This window comes from Camelus dromedarius, chromosome 16 (assembly GCF_036321535.1).
Source record: "Camelus dromedarius isolate mCamDro1 chromosome 16, mCamDro1.pat, whole genome shotgun sequence".
NCBI classification, from domain to species: domain Eukaryota; kingdom Metazoa; phylum Chordata; class Mammalia; order Artiodactyla; family Camelidae; genus Camelus; species Camelus dromedarius.
The window spans coordinates 3,916,038-3,939,710 of record NC_087451.1 but is presented as its reverse complement, the minus strand read 5'-3'; the positions used below and the strand labels follow the sequence as shown (position 1 = coordinate 3,939,710).

Below are 23,673 nucleotides of genomic sequence, written 5' to 3'. Positions count from 1 at the left end.
ATACAGCAGCCATGGAATCACTGAGCCATCACTTTTGATTTAAGCCAGGAAGCATTTATTGACTCTCTCCTATGTGCCCCGTGCTGTTTTAAAACTTCTTTTATTATTATTAATTTTATTATTAATAATATTATTATTGATTTTATTATTATTATTATTATTATTATTATTATTATTATTATTATTATTATTATTATTATTATTATTATTATTTTATAATATAGTAACATGCTATACCTCACCCCTGCCCATGGCTGGTGGAAAACCAACTGAGTTTTTATTGAGTTGTTTTCCAAGGAGTAGAGATGAGTTATAAACTGAACACATCTTCAGGGCAAAACAGGTGGAGTGGTTTTACAGCACGCCAGACAGCTATGAAGGGTTTTCAATAGAGGCACCCAGACGCTGAGAGAGAAATCCTCCAGGACCCTACAAAAAGCTGCCCAAACTTCCTTCTCCATGGCACTACTGAAATAGGAAAGAACAAATCTGACTCCATATTAGATCTGTTCCTTTGACTTTAAGAAAGCCAAGTTAATACGCTCCGGTGTTTTCATGGGTTATGATGTCACAGAGGAGATGGACAGGTTAACAAGGGACGACTCTGCAGTGATCACGGAGCCGGGGAACGGGATGGGCGGCAAGATGTTTGATGCAGCCGCAGCTGTGACCGCGTTTCTAGGCAGGAACCCAAAGTCACCTCGACAAGGTGTCAAACACGTGTGTCCACGTCCTCATCACCTGACATATATTAACGAGAAATGGAAACCCATAAAATGCCAATAACCTTGGTGGATACACCGTCCAAATTGCAAAGTCACAGTTTGACAGCTGGCCATCTCGGTTCCCTGGGATTCATTCATGGAGAACCTTAAAAACCACTCCTCTGTCCTCAAGAAGTGCTTTCTACTTGTCCGATCTTTGGCTCAGGGGTACAGCACTTTCAAGTGAACTTCAATGTCTGCACAGATTTGACTGTCTTTCTCCAGGTTCACTTGTCCATTCTAAAGAGGCCTGAGCTAAGTCCATCCTCCGTAAGATCTATTCCCTCCAGTGACTACTCATTGAGCCTGCAATTAAAAGTCAACTGAACAAGGCTGTCTGTCCTCAGCTAAAAAGTTCACCCACCCTTCACTGCTTTTTTAATCTCCTCTCCTGGCTAATTGCAACAGACTAACACCTCCCTCTACCAAGCTCCCCGACTATGTCAGTTTGTCTCCCCAAAGAGAAAGTAAGGTCCATAAAATAGGAGACAACTCCATAGTTGTTGCTGACGAAATGAATCACAGAGCTGCTGTGGTGCAAAATGTCTCCCGAGATTCGGGTTCCTTTATTTTTTATACCATCTACACAAAGGAGTAACTCTTGCCAAGCACAGAGAGTAAACAGTTTTTAGGTTGACGCATGTGCACTACATCTAAGGCTTCCTTATCTTAATTACACTCAGAGTCTCCTGTTCCCAGGCCTGTTCCTTTTGAGGAACTAATAAACATTCTTGTCTGCAAGCAATGTTTCCCCTGGGAACGGGCAGAGTCCCTTGGCAGGAATTTCTGTTTGCAGACAAGTTCAGCCACTTCTGTGAAATGTCCCGCGTCCAGGCACATCCACAGCTTCTATGCTAAGTTTCCTTCACATAGTTACCTCTGAATTCCTAGCATATAGTAATGTCAATAAATAGAAATATGATTGTGGCTTCTTTCCTTTAAAACATTTCTGGTTATTTAAATGACCCTTGGAAGAGAGGTGTTTGCGGTCCAGTATCTTGATCCACAATACTCTGGAGGCCTTTTTCGGAATGGCTGTTCACTGATCCATTCAAAACACAACTTCTCATTCCAGGAATAGCTGTGCTTTTCTGCCAGGAGTTTGTGGTCACTCTCATGCCAGAACAGCTTTAAACTATATCCTTACTTTGGATTTGTTATTTTTCCCCTCTTCCAAAAATATTGACATTCCTTACTTTCTTGCCTTGAGGATTTTTTTTCCTAGTTTAACCTTTAGTAAACCAGGCTTCTCGGGATGGGCTTGGCCTTACATATGATCAGCCATCCAACTCCCAGTGTGAGAAGAATCGGGCTCACCTCCTGCCTTCCTGTCAGGGCAACTAAAACTCAGTTCAGGAGCCAACAGGCACCCCAGGGCTTCTAAGGCTCATGTATCACCCAGAATCCCTGCTTTCTGGTTTGTCTTGGCTTCTGAGGATTTCCCCTCACTTTCTTGACAATTAGCTGCGTAGCTTGAAAGATGAGGAAGGAAGGTTTTATTTCTTGATCAGCATTTCAAGGAACTTGTGTAATGAAGGTTTTCACGAGATTCTAGAACACTCCATTGCAGAGACAGAAAACACACTAGATATTTTTTAATTTAGATATCATGTGCATTTTTCTTTGTTTTTGTTTTCTTAACTGCTAACAGACATTTTTTAATTAAAAAAAATAATGCCCCAAATAGGATAGAACATTGAAGGGGCATAGAAAATTAAAGGAGAAAGACAGAAAAATGATAACTACTGTACAAAATTAATATAATACATACACTATGGATCAGAATAGCAATTCTCAGTAACAGCTAATTGAAACATGATCATGAGGTAAAACGTCTCTCCTGTCAGGAGATGGCCAACAGAAAATAGAATTAATACAACAAACTAAAATTCTAAGTCTGGCGAGGTACAGAAGGCTACCAGCTAAATGTGTCTTCTTCTGGAAAAGAGGGAGGCTCACCAGCACTTTACTGTGGAGCCTGAACCCAAGTGAGGGCGGTAAAGTGAGCTCTGTAAGTACCCAATTAACAAAGTGAGTGATGAATAAAGAGACGTGAGCTTTGATGACAGAGATGATACTACTATTCACTTGTCCTGTAAAGTATGTCTTCACGTTCAGTGATCAAACCTCAGCATCCTCAGGGATTGAGATTATAGGAAAATGCATAGCCTGGGCCCAGACCTCCTCTTTGAGCTCGTGACATTGCACTTAGATATCTCAAGGACAACTCAAACTCCACCTGCAAAGAGCTGACTTCACGGTTCTCCTCCAGTAGCAGTCCTGCCCAGGGCCGCTGGTCAGGGGACAAGGTCTCCCTCCCTATCCCAGCTCAGGCCCATCACTCACAGATGTGACTGGACTCCTCGTTCAGGGCCCAGATTTCCTCAGTCATGGAGTCCCACCACCCACACCTGTCCTACCAGGTACTCACTGGCACTCACTCAGCACTGAATCTGTGCTGGGGACCACGCTGCACACTGCACACACGTAATCTCACTGGATCTCCACAGCAGTCTTGGGAAGTCGGTAAATCACTGCTTTAATTGATTAGATAAATTGTTTCACTTCCTTGAGTGCGTCATCCAAAGTGACACGGCTACTGAGCCACAAACCTGGGACTGAAAGCCACTTGAAAACTGAACACTGCTACACCTCGCAGCCACCCTACTCTGACTCATCACATCACCTCCTGCCGAGACTTCTAAATGTTTCTAAGCATTCTACAAGACAAAAGTGATCTACGAGAGCACCCCACTCCCCTATTTAAAATCTGTCAAAGACTGTCCACTGCCCTTAGGAGAAAGCCCCACCGGCCTGAGCACAGCCCAACGGCCCGGCATCTGCGTTCCCTGCAAGGCCTCGCCGCCTCACCCACCACGCAGCCCTACATGTGCCGTGTCCAGGACAGGGATGCTGACTCCGTACAACCCGGGGCTCATCTCAATCGAACAATGATCACCCTCTTCAGTGGTCACCCTCTTCATTGCTGACTCTCAGAAAAATATTTTCTCAGGATGAATCAATATCTTTTTCCTTACAACTTCCCGTCATTGATAATGAGCTTCCCCCAAAAGAGAGAAGGCATAATTCTTAGTCTCCTTATCTGTAAAGTGTGAATAACAAGGAAATATGTGAGGTTTTAAGAGAAATAATATTCATGTGAGGCTGAGGGACAATTCCCAACATACAGTAAGCACTCAATATGTGCTTACTTAATATTAATAAGAATATATTGCATTCCAGCAACCTTAAATCAATGTTTTATTGCTTTCTCCAACAGACTGACAAACTGTTGGACGAACCCCTTTGAGCAGATCAGCACAAGTGTACTGGGAGAGGTAAGTGCTGACTCCGGTTACAGCTGCAGCCAACCAGCACTATGGGGCGGGGGCCGTTTGCTCAAACTCTTACATGTTGCTTGTGCATTTAGTTGTCGTTATTGAATAAAGACAGGTGTTCTTTAGTCAAAGCTCCTGAAACATAAATCTTCAAAGACTGATGCAAATTAGGTTTAAAGAACAACACTCTCACTCGAAATATTTGAAAATTATAGTCGTAGCGCCTCTGCACATCAAAAGGCCATGTTCTTAATGTATCTGACTAAATACACCAAAAGGGTTGTTTAAAAGAAATTAAGATGAAGGCATCCTGAATAAGCTCTCAGTATCAACTGCACAAAGCCTCAACCAAGGGTCTCATTTCTCACTTCCAGATAGGTGTTCAGGTAGCTTAACGTGAGTCTTGGTTTCTTATAACATGGGGGTCAGAAGAGTTGTGGATAGATTTATGTAGCAAATATAAACCTAGAGTATTTGCTGTGTGGGAATCCTAGAAATAAACAAATTGATATATAGTCCCACCCTTAAGTAGCTCAGTCTTTCCATTTACAACAGCTTTAAAAATTAAATGAGAGATACATTTAACAAAAATTTACAAGATTTGTACATTGAACATTTTCAAGTATCACCGAAATAAAATTTACAAGATCTACATATATGGAAGACATCTCATGTTCATGGAATGGTAGACAATATTGTTAAAAATGTTAAGACTCCCCAAAGTGATCTACAAATTCTGTGGAATCCCTATCAAAATTCCAGCTGACTTCTTTGCAAAAATTTAAAAACTGATCCCAAAATTCATATGGAAGTGCAAGGGGCCCAGGACAGCCAAAACAATCTTGAAAAAGTAGAGCAAAGATGGAGGACTCACTTTAAAGGGTACTAAAAAGCTACAGTACTCAAGTCAGTATGGTACTGGCATAAGTTTGGATTAATAAATCTATGAGACACTATAAAAACCAAGGGGGAAAAAACTTACATTTACATTCAGTTTTCCACAAGGGTGCCAAAAACACTTCATTGAAAGTATAGTCTATTCAACAAATGGTGCAGTGACACCTGGGTATCTGCAGGGAAAAGAAGGTATCTGCAGGGAAAAGAATGAATCTGGAATCTGGACCCCCATATTTTATATAACAAATAAATTTAATTCAAAATGGATCACAGACAGAAACGTAAAAACTAAATGTATAAACTTTTTAAAAGAAGACACAGTATAAATCTTTGTGGTCCTAGGATAGGCTTTGGTTTCCTAGATACAATACCAAGAGCACAAGTGATAGAAGAATAAAGCAGATAAACTGGACTTCATCTAAATTAAACCTTTTTCTTACAAAGGACATCATCAAGAAAGTGAAATGACAGTGGTAGGGGGTATCTCAAGTGATAGAGTGCGTGCTTAGCAAAAAAAAATAAAATAAATCAATACATCTAATTACCTCCCCTATAAAGAATTTTTTTTAATGTTTAAAAATCTAAAGTGAAAGGACAATCTGCAGAATAGGAGAAAAATTTTGCAAAGCATGTATCTAATAAGAGAGTTGTAACCAGGATATATAACAAATGCTTACAACTGAACAATACAAGAAAATAGACCCAATTTTTAAATTTGCCAAGGATTTAAATAGATATACAAATGGCCAATAAGCATATGAAAAGATGCTCATCATCACTAGCCAAATCAAAATGAAAATGAGATCGCTTTTTACACCCAATAGGATGGTTATAATCAAAACATGGACAATAATAAGTCTCGTTCAGGAGGCAGAGGAACCTCATATGCAGCCAGTGGAAAGGGACAATGGTGTAGCTTCTTTGGAGAATTATGGGGTTTCCTCAAAAGGTTAGCGTTATATGGTTCAGCAATTCCACTCCTACATATAGATTTATCCCTCAGTATCCTCGGGGGGTTGGTTCAGGAACCCCCCACCCTGGATAACATAATCCAAGGATGTTCGAGTCCCTTTACAGCCATCTGGATCCATGAAGTGGAAACTACAGATATGGTGGGCCAACTGTACCGCCAACAGAATGAAAACATATTCTCACAAAATCTTGCACATCAATATTCATAGCAGTATCATTCAGAGTAGCCAAAGTTACAAACAATATCCATCCATCAATGAACGGATAAACAAAATTACCAAGAATAGGCCCACAAACTTTTGGTCATTGAATCTTTGACAAAGGAGGTGAGAACATACAATGGAGTAAAGACAGCCTCTTCAGAAAATTGTGTAGGGAAAACTGGACAGCTGCATGTAAATCAATGAAGTTAGACTACTCCCTCACTGCATACACAAAAATAAATTCAAAATGGCTTAAAGACTTAAACATGTCGACAAGATAGTATAAAACCCTTAGAAGAAAACATAGGCAAAACATCTGACATACATCTCAGCAATGTTCTCCTAGAGCAGTCTACTCAAGCAATAGAAATACAAGCAAAAATATACAAGTGGGAAATAATTAAACTTACAAGCTTTTTCACAGCAAAGGAAACAGTAAGCAAAACAAAAAGAAAACCTATGGAATGGGAGAATATATTTGCAATAAATGAGACTGAGAAGGGCTTAATTCCCAGAATATGTAAACAGATTTACACGTAATAAGAAAGAAAAACAAACAATTCAATCCAAAAATGGGCAGAAGACCTAAAGAAACATTTCTCCAATGAAGACATACAATTGGCCAATAGGCACATGAAAAAGTGCTCAATATCATTATCAGAGAAATGCAAGTCAAAACTGCAATCAAGTCTCACCTCTCACCAGTCAGAATAGCCACCATTCAGAAGTTCACAAACAATAAATACTGGAGAGGCTGTGGAGAATAGGGAACCCTCCTACACTGTGGTGGGAATGCAGTTTGGTGGAGCCATTGTGGAAAACATTATAGAGGTTCCTCAAAAGACAAAAAATTGACCTCCCATATGACCCAGCAATCCCACTCCTAGGCACATATCCAGAAGGAACCCTAATTCAAAAAGACACCAACACCCCAATGTTCACAGCAGCACTATTTACAATAGCAAGACATGGAAACAACCTAAATGTCCACTGACAGATGACTGGATAAAGAGGTTGTAGTATAATTGTAAAATAGACTACTATTCAGCCATAAAAATATAATAAAATAATGCCATTTGCAGCAACATGAATGGACCTGGAGAATGTCATTCTAAGTGAAGTAAGCCAGAAAGAGAAAGAAAAATATCATATGAGATCGCTCACATGTGGAATCTAAAAAAAACCAAAAACCAAAAAACAAAAAAGAAAGAAACAAAAAGATAAAATTTTATACAGAACCGAAACAGACACAGAGACATAGAAACCAAACTATGGTTACCAGAGGGGAGAGGGTGTGGGAAGGAATAATTTGGGATTTCAAGATTTGCAGATACTGACTATGTATAGAATAAACAGCAAGTTTATACTGTATAGCACAGGAAAATATATTTAATATCTTATAGTAACTTATGTTTAAAAAGAATATGAAAATGAATACAGGTATGTTCTTATTTAACTGAATTGTTGTGCTGTACCCAAGAAACTGACACAACATTATAAACTGACTAGACTTCAATGAAAATATTTTTAAATAGACCAATAAGGAAAAAAAAAGAAAAAGGATATTATGAAACCAAAAGAATAAAGTACTGATTCAGGCTACAATATGGATGAAACTTGAAACTTTATGCTAAAATAAGCCAGACACAAAAGGACAAATAGTGCCCTTTTAGATGAACTGTATCTAAGCGTTTACTGTACTACTCCTGTAAATTTTCCGGAGGTTTGAAGTCTATCAATATCAAAATAAAATGTATTATTCATTAAAAACATAAAAGGATTCTTTAAAGGAGGGCTTTAATTATTAAATGCAGAAGTGCAAGTAAAGCTCCTGGAACAACACTTTGCACGTCCACAGACAGTCACTGCTTTCACTGCCACTCAGAGGGTTGTGCCAGCGCTGATGAAGGCTGCCTCCACTCGCTCCCCTGCAGACAGATGTGAGAGCCTGGGCTCTGACAGGCAGGGTGACGGTGACCCTGGGTCAGACACAGCCATGCCCCAGACTCTGCGATAACCAACTTTCTTATACAAACTGCTCCATGTAACATAAACACGCTACAGGGATGTAACTTACAACACAGGGAATATAGTCAATGTTTTACAATAACTATAAATGGAGCATAACATTAAAAATTGTGCATCTATTGTACACCAGAAACTTATATCATATTGTAAATCAGCTATACCTTTATAAAAATTTAAAAAGTAATTTAAAAATGTTATCTCTTTAGTAGGCAATTTGGTTTTTAAGTAAATACTAAACAACTTAGAATGTATAAAAGCATTAAAGTGTGATGTTTGTTTACATATTTATTTACTTTCAGCCTCCTGCTAAAAGAGAAATTAAACAATTTTTTTAAACACAGCTTAAAAACCATAACAACAAATAGACAAAGTGAGAGTGAAGAGAAAATGGAGATTCAATAATTAAATGAAACCAGGGGGAGGTAAAGTCATAAAAATGGATGCCATTAAGCCAGGGTAAGTGTTAAAGGCCTACTAGAAATTCAGCTGTAAGATTCTTGGCAGTTGATGTGAAGGAAAAGCTCAGCTGGGCTAACGAGCTAAGTCATAAATCTAAGTATGATAAGTGTCGCTTTAGTGATCTAAGTTCTGCCAGGCTAACTCGTAAATCTGAAGTTTAGTGTTAGTTTACTGGGCTAACAAGCTAACTCGTAAATCCAATCTCAAGAAGTGTCAGTAACGTGATCTGTTCCAAATTGATAAGCTCCAGTGTACTGATTCCTTGCTTTTTGTTGTTTGAGCCTTATTAGCTAATAGCCCCATACTTGTAATTAAACCTATAAAACCTCATGTGCACATCTTGGAGGTGCTCAGAGCTTCTGAGCAGAAGCCCCTCTGAGCCCGCCGGCATAATAAATCTGAGTACTCCAACCCTCCGAGTGGTGCTTGTTTCTTGGCTGGCCTGTGGTTTCTGTAACATTAAAGCAAAAAGAAAAAGATGATGGGGCGGGCGGGAGAGCTCAGTGGTAGAGCGGGTTCTTAGCGTGCACAGGGTCCCTGGTTCAAGCCCCAAGGCATCCACTAACAGATAAATATACCTAATTACCTACCTCCCCCAAAAAGAGACCCAAAGAAAAGAAAAAGAGAAATTTCTTTCCTAAAAAAACCTGATATTAAATTTAGATTAAATATTTTAAGAAAAATAGAAAAAGATGAGTGACACAAGCGATAATGCCCGAGAGATAAATCCGCGGTGGCTGCTGGAAGGTCTCCATATCCCACGTGCAAAAATCTGAAACAACCTTCTCACCAATCAGAGTCATCCTCAGCCCACCGCACCCCTCCCCCGGTTAAATGCAGGAGCACAGGCAGGGCCTGGCCTTTGCTCTCTCTGTGTCATCACAGTGAGACAGGATGGAAGGGGGCAGAGCACAGCCATTCAAGGAAGGCCACAGCAATTAACATCAAAATGGTGAAGGATTCAACCTCCAATAGGCCTTGAGGCTCAGGATGAAGAGATTTAACTTCTAGCAGAGCTTGAGCTTCATTATACACCCATTGTAATAGTAACGTGGTGAATAACACGCCCCCAGGCACCATGGCAGTCCCAAGGCTAGCCACAAAAGGTCAAAGTGTGGGAAATGGCCAACTCCCCGGGAATCCCAGCCCCTTGCCCTTAGGCTGGTCCTTCTACTTATTAGCATATGAAACCACCAAGCCCAAGAAAACAAGCAACACAGCGCCGCCTCGCGGTCAACCCTCTCTCTCCCTCTTTGGAGATAGCCCACACTCTGTGGAGTGTGTACCTACTTTTAATCTGAGCACCCAACCCCCACACCTCGTGGCGATTCTCTTGCCTTTCAATGTATCTCTCTGAGTAAATCTACCTTTACTAAACAGTTGTTTGCTCTTGAATCATTTCCTACACGAAGCCAAAGACCAACATCTGGAGGGACAAATCCCAGGGGTGCAACTAATGTGTGGGACACAGCCCTTCTCATGCCCCACATCTGATTTCTTGTATCAACAGGACTGGGTTGTGAAGGGAGTTCTTAGGCCCCAGCTAAGGGACAGAAGCAGCCCTGGCGTCGGCCCGGTTCTCTGTGGTTCTCTGTTGTGCTGACTCCCCAGCCACAGAGCGTTCTCCCTAGGCCTGTCCCCACAAAACCCTTCTCTCCAAAATACAAGAACATCATGTCACAGTCCTCTTGTTCAACCAGGAAATGTTCAGCCCACTTTTTCCTTCCCCAGTAAAAACCTAACTGTTCTCCTTCCCATCCCACCTCTTCTTTCTTTGTGAGAACCCTGCTCTCCACACAGACCATCCTGAACGCAGGTGCCTTGCTGGCTGGGACCGAGATGTTTCAGTCTCACAGCCTGAGCCCTTTGACTTTACCCTTGCTACCTTAAGCCTTTCCTGAGTCTCCCACCCCTCTGATTCTGAACTTCACAAAATGCTGAGGTTACAGTCACTATGTTCATACCTCCCAGGTTTTAGTTAGTTTTCCTTCACAATATCTTCACTAAGGAGCTGCATCAAGAAGTTTAAAGAGGCTATTCTTACATTTGAACTGAGGAGCCTGCATAAAATTTAAATGGCTTTGAAGAAAGAGTTAACCAGGGACAGAATTGTCGCAGGTCCTAGTCAACAGTGTCATGAGGCAAAATGTTCCTCAAAGGCTCAGACTGGCTTCTGAACACGGAGTCGGCAGGGAGGAGATGCCAGGCAGTGAGTGGAGTGAGTGACACTGGGTACACTTCCCCAGCTGGGGAAGAATTGGATTTTGTTCTAGTTTTCCAAACAATTTCTTACTACCATTTTCTCTTATTGTCACATACCATTTCCTACGAATTAAGAAAATCAATGTCAGTCATTTGGGTCACTTGGGAGAAGCTACGTGATGCCATTCACAGGGCTGGGACATGACATCCACACCAGTCTAGGTTAAAAGACCAGTGGGGGTAATTTCCGAGGTATAAAAGGGCATGCAGCAAACTCCCCAGCTTCAATGACCTCATCTCAAAGGTGGGGCCAATACAACTACCAAGCAATGCGCGTGATGATTATGGCCAACATCTGTCTACAAGGTAAGTGCCCGTGACAGCTGCTGCTTAATGGTGAATGAGTACGATCAGCGAGGCTCAGTCTACCTGGCCACACACGCCCTGCCTTCCTGCCTTGGTGCAGCAGCAGAGCTTGTTTAGCTGAGATGAACGCCCCCAGAGCAGCCCCGATGGGAAAGCTCCCATCTCTGCACAGCGAGGTGTGTTCCTTTCCTTCTCAAAGCTGATCACAGTTTGCTGTCGTCTGTTTTTATGTTTATCCCTTTAGTACCTGCCTCCCCTCCTGGGTTTTGCTCAAAAAGCACAGGGCAAGGTATGTCTTGCTGCCTGCTGGATATTCTGGGCTGGGAGACAGGCGAGCCCACACCTGCTGAACGGAGAGGCCAGAAGGCCCAGGGGCCCATGCTGAAACTAGGACCCTGCACCCAAAATTATGGTCTGAGTTTGGGCAAATTACACAGTCTTATTTACCCTGTGATTCCTCATCTGTCCAAGAAAATAACTGCCCATGGCACATACAGTTACAAGGATTAAAGGAAATCACCAAATTCACAATATATTCAAGGGGCCACCAGTGCGTCCTCAACAGACACATGCTGCCTTTACGTCTCTGACACACGCTAAGTGGGGCGGACGGACGCAGTGAACACTGCTAAGTGCCAGTGTGTTAAGTGCTTCATGTGTGTTATAATATTGTTTACACCTTGCAACAAACTCAGGAAGAAATGAATATTATCATGCCCATTTCACAGATTCACCAACAGGTTAAGGGAATTTACACTCTAGTCCAAGGCCCTTTGGTGAGGAAATGGCTATTTAAGCCTGAATCTGAGCCCAGGCCTAGGCTACGTCTCTCTCCAATCCACCTGACCACTTGCCTATGAAAGCCACCTGTCCAAAACACAAGTTAGCACAGGCCAGCTCTTAATTGCAATGTGTGCCACTGTTTGTCAATGTTGGTTAATTACCATAAACTACTCTCCGAAACCGCTACAGAAAAGACAGGTAGACCCACATCCCTGCCCACAAAGAAGAGGAGTTCTGTCTTGCCTTCTCCTGTAGTGTGCAGAACACCTTCCCTACACCACCAAATCTTTTTTATATGCTTCATCCGTGTTTATGTTTGCACACGGCATATTAAAATAGAAGGTAACTGCAGTAATTCCATCTCGGTTGCTTTCCAAGGTTGCAGATTATCCATAATCAGTCCGTGAACGAAAATACTACAATGTGAATGAAAATACTGCAACCATGTCAGTAAACAAAGAATGCTGAAACCAAGTCAACAGCGGCTGCCGCCACCCCCCAGCGAGGACAGGCCTGCAGCCCAGCCTCTGCAGCCACTCACAATGGTGCCCTCTGAGGGGACTCAGAATAAGAAAGGACAGGATACTGGCCCTAGATAGCTAGGTGCTTGTCAAATGAATGAATTCAGTGAGCCCAAATGTTTGCTTCCTCCCATAAATATAAAAGCACTAAATTCTTTAACTTGAGATATCTGGTTTTCTTTAGATAACAAGAAATCTTTTATTGGTCCAACTACCTGGTCTTTGTTGTAAAGCTCCTATATATCTTAGCTCCTCCCCTACGTCTTTGGAACAGTCCCTCAGAGCAATCTGAGAGGCTGTCATCCCCGCTGGAGTCCTCTCACCGAATAAAACTTAACTCTTAACTTTTATGCTGAACATTTATTTCAGTCGACACAACTTACAACAAACCCAGGAAGAAGTGAATTTTATCATGCCCATTTTACTGATTCACCAACAGGCTGAGGTTACATTCTATTCCAAATTCCTATGGTGTGGAAATGCTGATTTAAACCTGAAGCTGGGGTGCTCATGCCTGTGCTCCTTCTCTCTCCCATCTACCTCATCACTTCTCTGTGAAATCCACCTGTCCAATACACAAGTTTGCAGCCGGCCAGCTCTTAAATTCAATGTGTGCCACCATTTGTCAATGCTGGTTAATTACCATAAACTGCTCTCAGAAGCCGTTACAGAAAAAACAGGTGGACTCAATTCCCTGCCCACAAAGAAGAGGAATTCTGCCTTGCCTTCACCTGTAATGTGCAGAAACCCTTCCCTACACCACTAAATTCAAACGTATGCTTCATCCGTGTTTATGTTTGCACAGGACTCATTAAAGAACAAGGTGTCTGCAATAATTCCATCTCGGTTCCTTTCCAAATATACAGATTAGCCCAAATCAGATCCAGAACAGACACAACTCATCAAATCCGCAATGAAACACACTGGATTAAGAACAAAATGCTTGTCCTAGTCCAGACAACTACGGGTCCCTCTTTCTTCCTGTCATTATACAATCCCACCAGAACTCAATAATTTGCTGTCTGCTCATCTGGCAACCAAACTCAGAGAAGAGTCAACTCAGCAGAGCGCCCTACTGGGGAGAACACCCCGCAGCAGCACTGTGAGCTTCTTGCCCTCCCGCATGCTCTGCTGACCCTTAGTGTCCTCCGTGACCAGGCCAAAAGAGCTGTTCCCAACAGCTGCAAAGTCCCACACATTAAATAAAAGCAATTTATTTTAGACGATATGTTACATATATACCCATCTCTGAAAGCAGCTTTTCCAGAAGCTCAAATCTTCAACATTAATCTGCAAAGGCAATCCGGGTCCCCAAGGGAAAGCAAGTCTTAAGACGATGCTAAGGCCTCCAAAGTCCTCTCCAGAACCATCAATCAAACTGCCTGCAGGTCTGCAGCTGCAGGCGGCTACATGTCTGTTTTTAAAGCACCCCCCTCCTGCCTTCATGTGCTACAATGTCCCTCTACGCCCTCCCATCTCAGGGTAAGAGCAGCCGCTGCAGAACCTTGCAGGGCAGCACTGACAGGACTGGACACAGAGGATCAGAGCTAAACTAAGCCTTCTGATGACATGAGCTTGTCACTCTGTCACTTTACAGATGAAGATTTATATAGAGAGGTGGGGTGATCTTGCTCAAAGTCACACAGCTAATAAGTGGCAAAGTCTATAACTCTGCTCCTCCCTTCAGCGTGACGCCCCATCTGGGATGCTCACAGGGTTCTCTCGTGCCTGCCTGACCAGTCCTTTCCGGTCACTGATAACCCACCACAGGGTCTGTCCTCAGTCTGCCTTTTCAACATCTTTTCCCTCCAGTTTCTCAGGAAAAAGGCTGCTCCGGCCACTGTATGACTTCCGGCTCACCGAACCCTCCGTGCTCAGGCCAGTCATGCCTGTGTATCCGGCACCCTGCTCAGAGGCTCTTCCGTCCCTGCAGGTGGATTTTTCCACTCTCTGCAGGACACCCCCTCAAGGGAGACTTCCTCTCGCCCTCAGCATGGCAGGTGTCCCAGGCCACATCCCGAGCTGCCCCATTAAGAATGCTTGTGCCCAGTTCTGCTAGTCAGACCAGCAGCTTCAGAGCCCAGGTTTATGCCCGGGTCACCAGGCAGAACTACTGCCCATCTCCCAGCCCCTACCCAGCAGGTCACCAGGAAGTCACAGTAGGTGCCCCACCCAATCCAGAAGGCTGTTCACTTGCCAGCACTGATGATGACTCGTTTCCAACCTTTGGTCAGTTTCACACAAAATAGCAGCTTTCACTTTGAAGCGGGGGGTTTTCCCTTCTGCTGTCCATCCTTACCGGAAACATCAAGGGAAACCAAATCGCCTTTTCTCAAATCTATTCTGATGACACATTTCCACCCACAATACTCACATACTCAAGAAGTTTGGGTCCACGTAGTTTTGTTTCCCTTACGCTAAGTGGCTCAAAAGACTTTGGGATTCTTTCTCTTTGGAGGGTATTTGTTTGTACTCAGTTTATCGGCTTTAATCTGTTTTTGTCTCTCTCGTCAGGGTCCGTGGCAGTTGCCACTTCTCTCTCCCTACAGCAGCCTCCCTCCCAACTTCTAATCTAGGAAATCAGCTGTGATGAGGGGCCCGGGGGAAGTCACAGAAGATGGATCTAAGGCACAGAGAGGCGACATAATTTGCCCGAGAAGATCAGCTTCAACCCCCAACAGTGTGTCATGTCCCTCTGTTTAACTCTTATGCTAAACTACTTAACTTTTAATAGATTATGGTTATAAACAGATGAGGTATCAAAATACATACAAGGACACACGTCAACTCTAAGATTTTCATTAACTCCACTATTTTGCTTCTATTTATTTTATTTGTATTAAAAGAATTAAGAACCTCTGCAGTCAATATAGCAAAATGTTAATGTGTTTTAAATCCAGAAAATAGAGGCATAAGTGTATTACTCACACTTTTTTGTATATTCACAAGATAAAATGATTTGAAGGTCTCTCTCCCCTGCCCCCTACCCACTACTGGCTCTCACCTGAACTCCCAGACCACACATCTAACAGCCTTTCATTTTACCCACAGCTGAACTCATCAGTTTTCCCGCAGAACTCCCTCTGCAGCTTCCCCTCCTCAGAGCACAGCAGGACCATCATTTACCGTATTAATCCACCCAAAAACCCTAGCCTTACTCCAACCTACCCATACAGACATCATTCATCCTTTCATTTTTCCATCTAACATGACTTCAATCTGTTCGCTTTTTCCCACTGACCGTCCCACTTCTCAGGTGGAAGCCACAAATACTTCCCACATGGAATCATGAGTCTCCCAGTGGCCCCCCAGCCACTTTTCCCTACTTGACACAAATGGGATTCTGTCACTCCCATGCTTTTAAGACTCTTTTCAAACCCACAGTTCTTAGAAGAAATTCCAAGTTCTTCACCTGGTGAAGGTCTTTGCCAAGAAACTATCAGCTCAGGGAGGGGAGGACCCGCCCTCTCCCCTCAGCCCCACCCTCTGGCAGAGCATCACATCTGGAGGACCTGCTGAGCTACACAAGCCTGTATTCTAACCCTGGTCTTGAGTTCTTAGCAAACTGCTTCACTTATCCATACAAATCCAAGGTAGATTAGAAAGATGTTAGATATTTAACTAGAATTTTGATTTGGGGATTTTGCACTAGCAACCTGCAAGTACATGTTCTAATACTTCTGTCTTCTTAAAACCACACCCAGATTTCAGTGGTATCTGTGGAATGCTTTCAGAATAAAAGGAACTGTACTTTCACAGACTTTATGTTTTATAATATGAACAACCTGGACAGGGTCACGAATAGAACCGCCTAAAAAGTGACAGAAGACGGGTTAGAGGCATAAAGCAACAGGTCGCAAGGATAGTAAGAACAAAGTTGTTTCTCCAAATCCACCCTAAAAAGTGAAAGAACAGAAAATTCTGAATTTTGAAAGTAAAACACTATCATATAAAAAATAAAATAATCCTATTCATCAGGGTTTCAAGATCTGACTGCAGAATGTTTAGCAGGCCATACTGAATCCTAGCACAGAAAAATCAGATGGACTAGTCGTGAGTAAGTTCCAGGAAAACGGCAGTAAAACCTCCGCTTGTAAGAGGACACACAACCACTTGTCGAAGGTGATTGTAAATCACATTCTGGAGAAATTCAGAAGATTCAGGTTCTGCTTCCAGATGGTGATGACAAGGAAGAACCACTTGGATGCACGCTTCTAACTGAGTCACCGGCATTCTAACACTGCAGGGGGAAAAGGAGGCCCTCAGTCAAGAGCAGAGGTGTTCCTGTCGTGTTTCGCAGGCCACGCCTCGGGGACTCAGTGCCCTGTAGCAGTCCGGCCCCAGGCGAGGACCCACAGCGTGGCCCCTCAAAGCAGGAGGGGCACTGTGCTTGAGAAAACCCACCCCTGATGGGGGCAAGAGGGGCTGGTGGGGTTGAGTGAACCTATAAATGCCCACAGAAACACACCTGCATTCATTCAAGTGATACAACCAAAAGTAGCAGGCTATTTTGCAAAATTTCAATTGTCAGTGGAAATTTTACCATTCCTTTCTGCTTGTCCCCTGCACTCTGAGACAGGCTTAGGCTCTCTCATACCTGCAGGTCTGATGCAATAGTTGTGAAGTCATTTTACTTTGCTGCGATAGTCCTCGCTTCCCGTGTCACTCTGTCAGTCCTCTCTTAACACAGTCGGATGTCTCTCCCTGAGTTCCTTGCTCCTGCTCCTCAGATCCTGAGATAAAGGGCAAGTGAAGACACATGACCAGAAAAGGCACTGTGGACTTGAACAAAGTCCTCAGTGACCCCCTAGGTGAGTGCTGCCTACCTGTCAACTTCAGTTCTCAAGGTTCTGCCCAGGGTGACATCCAGCCAGGAGAGTGGCCCAGGCCAATTAAAAGCTGTGTGGCTTGGGTGCGGGGACAGGTGCAGGAGCTGTTTCTGGAGCCGGGCCCCTCCACACCTCTGCTCCCATCTCTCCCTAGGCCCAGCTGCCAAGCCTCCAGCCTCCCTGATCTTCTGCATTTCTCTTCTACTCTACTCCAAACAATTTTCCTCTTCCTTTTATCCCAAATTATCCCCAGCTGGAGTGATTTTTCAATCACAGTATCTGAAAAAATTTCCTGCAGCCGAAAAAGAGGTCTCCAGAGGTCAATGCCCATACGCTGTTTCCTGAATAGAGCCCCAGGCTGGGGGGACCCTCACCAACACTCCTGGGGGCATTAGACATGTTGCGGGGTCAACCACCCTCAACAAGAGTTTGCTGAGACCCCAAGGCCCACACAGCATCCCTGCTCACAAAAATGTAGTCAGCCCACTTATCAGTTATTAAGAAGCAAAAATACAAAATTGCTTATGTTTCTTACTAAAATTATTTATGAGATGGAAAAAGAAATTGTAATAGGAAAGAAGAAATCTGACTCCGTGTTGGATCTGTTCCTTTGGCTTTAATCCTTTGCCCTCTTTTCTAGGCTCAGACTAGTTAGCTCTACACCTTTTGTGAAAGAAAGTTGACTTTAGCCTGAAATATACAGGAGAGCCTATTCTCTGGGCTCTGATCTTTAAGGATGTTAGCTCTTCTGCACTTATGTAGAGACTTTCAAGTTGCAAAATAAAGAATAACCTTATTTTTGTTGAAGGTTTTACAGGGGCACCATGATTTGACCCACATGGACAGCTGCAAGGACAAAGGACACCAAGGACAAACAATTCGTACAGCAAGAAGTTTGCAACAACCAACCACACCCCGTCCCCTTTGCAGTATAAAAGGAGCCTGAATTCTGACTTGGGGAAGAGGGTTCTCCAGGAAATCAGCCTGACATCTTCTGGGTCTGCCAGCTTTTCAGATAAAGTCACTATTCCTTGCCCCAACACCTCATCTCCCAGTTTATTGCCTGTCATGCGGCAAGTAGAATGAGTTTGGACTCGGTAACAAAATACATTGGAGTTAGTATGTCTCCACTTCTTCCTCATTTCCAATATGTAGCACACACATCATTTATGATCTAGTGAAAATAATTCATCAAAGACAACAATAACAAGAAACTCACCTAGCTATCAACACTGAAGTCACAACCTATTAATTTTACATGCCATTTAACAACAAAACCAAAAAACTTAATATAAAGGCTTGATTCCATGGAAATAAAATTATTTCTAGTCCTACAAAACTTTTTCTTTTCTATTTTCTTTTGTTTTCATTATTGAAAGGAAAATAAACATCAAATCATTTTATTTCACGTATTTTTGTTATAGCTACATATTTTAAATACTACAAAGAGATTTAAATTGCAACAAAAAAGTTCATATATTACTATAAATATATATATACAATCAATGGGGATTAGGAAAAGAATAGACATTTACTAAAAACCCACTGCACATCCAGTCTTTTACAAGCATATCCTGGAATATATAAGCTCTATGATCCAGGGGTCCCCCACCCCCATTCTCATTGCCAACTCCCTTAGTAATCAACTACCAAGGCACCAGCATAGAACCACGCAATCAGTATTTTAGGTATAAGTGAGGCAATTAGCTCATTCAATTCTAAAACAAAAACCCTAAAATAAATACTGAACTTATTTACAGATAAAGAAAATTGGACACAAAAAAGTAAACTTTCTTCCTCAACGTCACGAAGCTATTAACTGGTAAAGGCAAGATTTGAACTCGTCTGCCTGATTCTAAAAACTAAGGTGGAAATCCCATTCCACTTGTGATGGTCCAGCAGCACAAACTATCACCCTATCTTTGTTCAGATCAAGCCTTAGACAGCCTGAGACAGCACCCCTTTCCTATGGAATTCGAGGGCAAATGATAAAAATAAGGGTTTTATATCCAGCAGTTTTCTTAGGTCTCATTTACATAAAGTGTCAGCAGGTCAGCAGAAAAACCCTGGGCAATGTGAGTGGGTCCAGAGCTTTTTGCTGATAAGAAAATCTATCAGGATAGAGTGACATTCCCATGAGAGGCCACATGGACATAAACTAAAGGCAGCTGAGCAATGAAAACTAGCAAGACCCTGGAACTCAAGCAAGAAGGATACCTGCCATCCCACACCCATTTGCCTCTTCATCCATGTGGACACAATGTCAGGAGACCCAGGTTCTTGTCCAAGTTACACCATCATGGATTCTCACCCATAAAAAGTTACGACTCTATGCTGTCTTAAGTCCATTCCAACTCAAATATGATGACACCAATATCTAAGCAGAATCTCTATGTCTCCACTTCCTCTCTTCTAGTAGGAGAATAATTCTATGGCCACAGAGAAATCCAATAAAAAACCATGCATGAAGCCAGGAGAAAATCTGCGTAAGAGACTTTGCTCTCACGCTCAGTGAATGAAAACTCAGAAAAAGTGGTCCTTCTCCCTCAGGAATTGAGAGGTAGCCAGGTGTGTGTGTGTGTGTGTGTGTGTGTGTGTGTGTGTGTGTGTGTGTGTAAATCAAATACAGTCAAGTCTGGGATGTGAACAAATTTTTTTATGTCACTGTCATTTCTAGGGAATGAGCCAACTTTTAAAGTAATTTGAATCTAGTGTTCTGAGAGAGTCTCAGGATCTTCTGGTGGAGGAAGGGAAAGGAAAGGAGGAGAGGTAAATGAAGCAAAGGAGTAAGTATACTGCTAGGGAAAGGCAAAACATTAATTTTGTTCCTACTGGCATAACATACAAATTAGGAACTGTCTTTCTCCCGATGTCTTGCCGAGCACTGAGTTGCAGAAGAAGCGACAGCCTATTTCTCACTGAGCTTGTGACTATACGTGACATCTTGTAGACACAGATAATTTACCCTGAACAAATGCTAGCAGCAGGTTGTAATTCTCCTGTTTTGAGAGACAAGAAAACAGGAGTTCAAAGCGGGTAGATAACTTGACAAAAGTCAGAGGACCAGTAAACAAGAGAGGATGAATTCAAACTCAGATCTGAATGCAGAGTCTCATCTTCCCACTCCCAGGACTGGAAAATCCTTAACACACAGGCTCCCCAGCTCCCCTGCATTGTTCCTGGCACCAAGCATTTCCCATGGCAGAGGTCTCCAGTTCTCACAGACACAGCGCTCTGTGCAGCCAATGACCTTCATCGGATCTTGATCACCTACCTGCCACGCCCACCAGGCTTCACCATACAGGCAGGAAAGCTGGCTTTCAAGTGCATACGAAGCCACCCCCTGTCTAACCTGGGTTCTTCTGGGGCTTCTCCAGCCTAAAGGCAGCCATGAAACTGCTCACAGTTTGTACATGAGCCACACTACCTCTCTCCATCTGTCTCCCCACCTAAACTACTTAGCTATGACCATTTTGAGAATCTTAGAAACAAATTTTTAAAAACACAAAAGAAAGGATTCTGTAACAAGTACTTAATACTTACAATTTTTAATGACAAGTTACAAAGTGAGTATTTACAAACCGTATCTGCCTTCCTAGGTGTCAGTTTGAACAGTTAAAAAATATAATAGCAAAAAATTTTCACTTACAAAATTAACAAAAACATCAACAATAATCTGGAATAAACTCTAAAACAATGCCCATGTTGTACATGGAGAAAGTACAGGACTGTACTGAGTGGTAAAGTAAAAGGTGTGAATGTAGAGACATCAACATATTGTATGGAGGAAAGTAGTTTTGTAAAGATGTACGTTCTCCTAAATATAATTCAAAACTTACTAAAAAATCCCATGACAACTCTTATCAGTTTTTTTTTTAACTTGAAAAAAGTATTTTAGAATTCTTCAGGAATAATAAAGTCATAATACTAGCCAAGAAAATTAGGGATGGAAAAAAAAATCAAAAAAAATCGCATTGTCAGATATTAAATAAATTTTTACAATATGTTAGATATAGCACTGGAATAAGAAAGTAAGATTGACAGAAATAAACCATGAGCTCAAAAAGAGACTCTAGTATACATAAGTATTTTTTACAGGTGGGATTTCAAATCAAAGAGCCAAGTATGAATTCAATAATTGTCTTGGGACAATCAGAGAATCACCTGGAAAAAACAAATTCTATTCCAGTCATAATGACCACAAGAAAAATTACAGATAGTGATGTAAATATTAGAAAGTACTAATAACAGCAAATACAACTCTTTGCTCATATTAATTCAACTTCTCCTCTCTATAACAAGTACTATTATCATCACCATCTTAGAAATTAAAAAAACCTACAGAAGAGATATATACCATTATAAGAAAGTATTTCTAAGAATAAAATCAAGGATAAAACCCAAAGAGAAGACATTTACTACCTTAAGATTATTTTGGGCCACAACAAAAATAAACCTACTGAACAAAATGAAAGGCAAGATATGACAAGTAAAAGCTCTGTGATACATGTTGATGAAGACAAGGGGTTAATGTTCATAACATACAAAGAGCTGTCACAAAGCAACAAGAAGCTCCCTCACTTAAATGTGTGCAAAGGACAAAAGGGATCATTCACTTTTTAAAAGTCAGATGGCTAATGAGTGAAAAATGCTCAATGCCTCTCTGGTCATCAAGTGCAAACTAAAACAGAAAAAGCACTTTTGCTCATCATATTGGCAAATGTTTTTAAAAGATATTCTAGCTAGTGTCCATCTTTGAGAGAGCAAACTGTTAGCGATCTTTTTGGAGGATGACATGTCAATGGATATGTAAACTCTGAAAAACGTGTGTACACACACACTGAACTCTACTTTTAGGAATCGTTTCACTTAGAAAAAAAAATCAGTTCAAAAAGATGTACTCATCAGAGCATTTACACAGCACTTTTTACAATGGTGGGAAGAAAAGCTGAAGTGAAATAATATCCAGGGATAGACAATTGGTTACATAAGTTATTCTACATCTTTTCATTCCCCACAGGAGAAGGAATTTCTAGAGTCACTTGAAAGGAGCCTGTGATGTATGTAATTGTCACATCCAGGTACTGAATTTCCAGAAACCTTAACTAAAGGAATACTCATTCAAGGTCACAGGAATGTTTGTACAAGAAGGATGCCAGTCAAACACCATTTCTGACAGTGGAAAATGGAGAAAACTTAAGTGTCCACCATCAAGACAATGATGCCGTAAATCAAGGCGAGCTGTAGGCACTAAGGGGCCAGCTTTTCGGCGTGGTCCAAGGTCTTGTCCACAGTACTCTCCCACCGAAGGTGTACTTGCACAAGAGACCAAACCTACATATCAGGAGACCCCTCTACTCTATCTGAAAGGACCGGGTGAGTCTGGATTGGGAGGAAGTCTATGATATACCCCTGAGTGAATAAACCGAGCTGCAGAAAACTTATAGTATGGCCTTATTTTTCAATAAAGCATATATACACACACATATAGATAGATTTCTGATATACGTGTATGTATGAATGTGTATATATATATGACATAGGCAAAAAGGTCATGACATATATACACCACATTTTCAGCAGTTTTTACTCTCAGGAAAAAAGGGGAAGGGATGTAGGGGCTTTTTGGTACCACCACAGTTCTCTTTTCAGTACTTCAGTTAAGTATACTTGGAATTTCAAAGTTTATTTAAGTCCGAACTAAAATGGAAGATGCCTCCACAAGACAGAATGCTATACTTGTCATTAAAAATCATGCTAGGGGGGATAGAATATTGTAGAAAAATGTGTAATAAGCACAATGGAAAATGGAGGTCTCCACACAGTAAAAAGGCACAGAGTGCTCGCTGGTTTTTATGACAGAGGAGATACACAATAATGAAAAGAACAGAAAATAGATGTTAAAGTGTTAATTATTATCTCTGAGTAGTGGGATCAGGATAGACCCTTTGCCCCTTTTTTCAGACTTTTATATTAAATACACATTATTTTTCATCTAAAAAAAGAATTTTTAGATGTCTACTACCACACATTGAAAAAAATACACGAGTACTTACAGAAACAATAACTAGGAGACACGGCATCAGCATCACACAATGTAGAACTGGCGATCCTGATTAACACCACGCAGTTACATAAGGACCCACAAAGTGAGAGCACCTGCTGTAACAGGGCACGGCCCCCTTCTATTTGTCAGTTGTGTCTTCAGGGCTGAGGCAGTTCTGAGCACGGCCAGTGTCAGTGCTGGTGTCTGGATGGATGCCACTGGAGGTGAGGGCACCTGCAAGCCGAGAGGAAGAACAGAAATCATC

The 23,673-nt window shown here is 41.9% G+C and overlaps 1 long non-coding RNA gene across 5 annotated transcripts in view; it reads right to left on the bottom strand.

The window, feature by feature from the left end:
- LOC135323188 (uncharacterized) overlaps positions 1–23,673 on the bottom strand; it is a 90,954-nt gene that overhangs the window by 42,342 nt on the left and 24,939 nt on the right. For all 5 annotated transcript variants that reach the window (XR_010384421.1, XR_010384424.1, XR_010384419.1 and 2 more), the window contains one exon: positions 23,419–23,642. This is a non-coding gene — a long non-coding RNA (uncharacterized LOC135323188). The remainder of the gene's footprint in view (positions 1–23,418; positions 23,643–23,673) is intronic.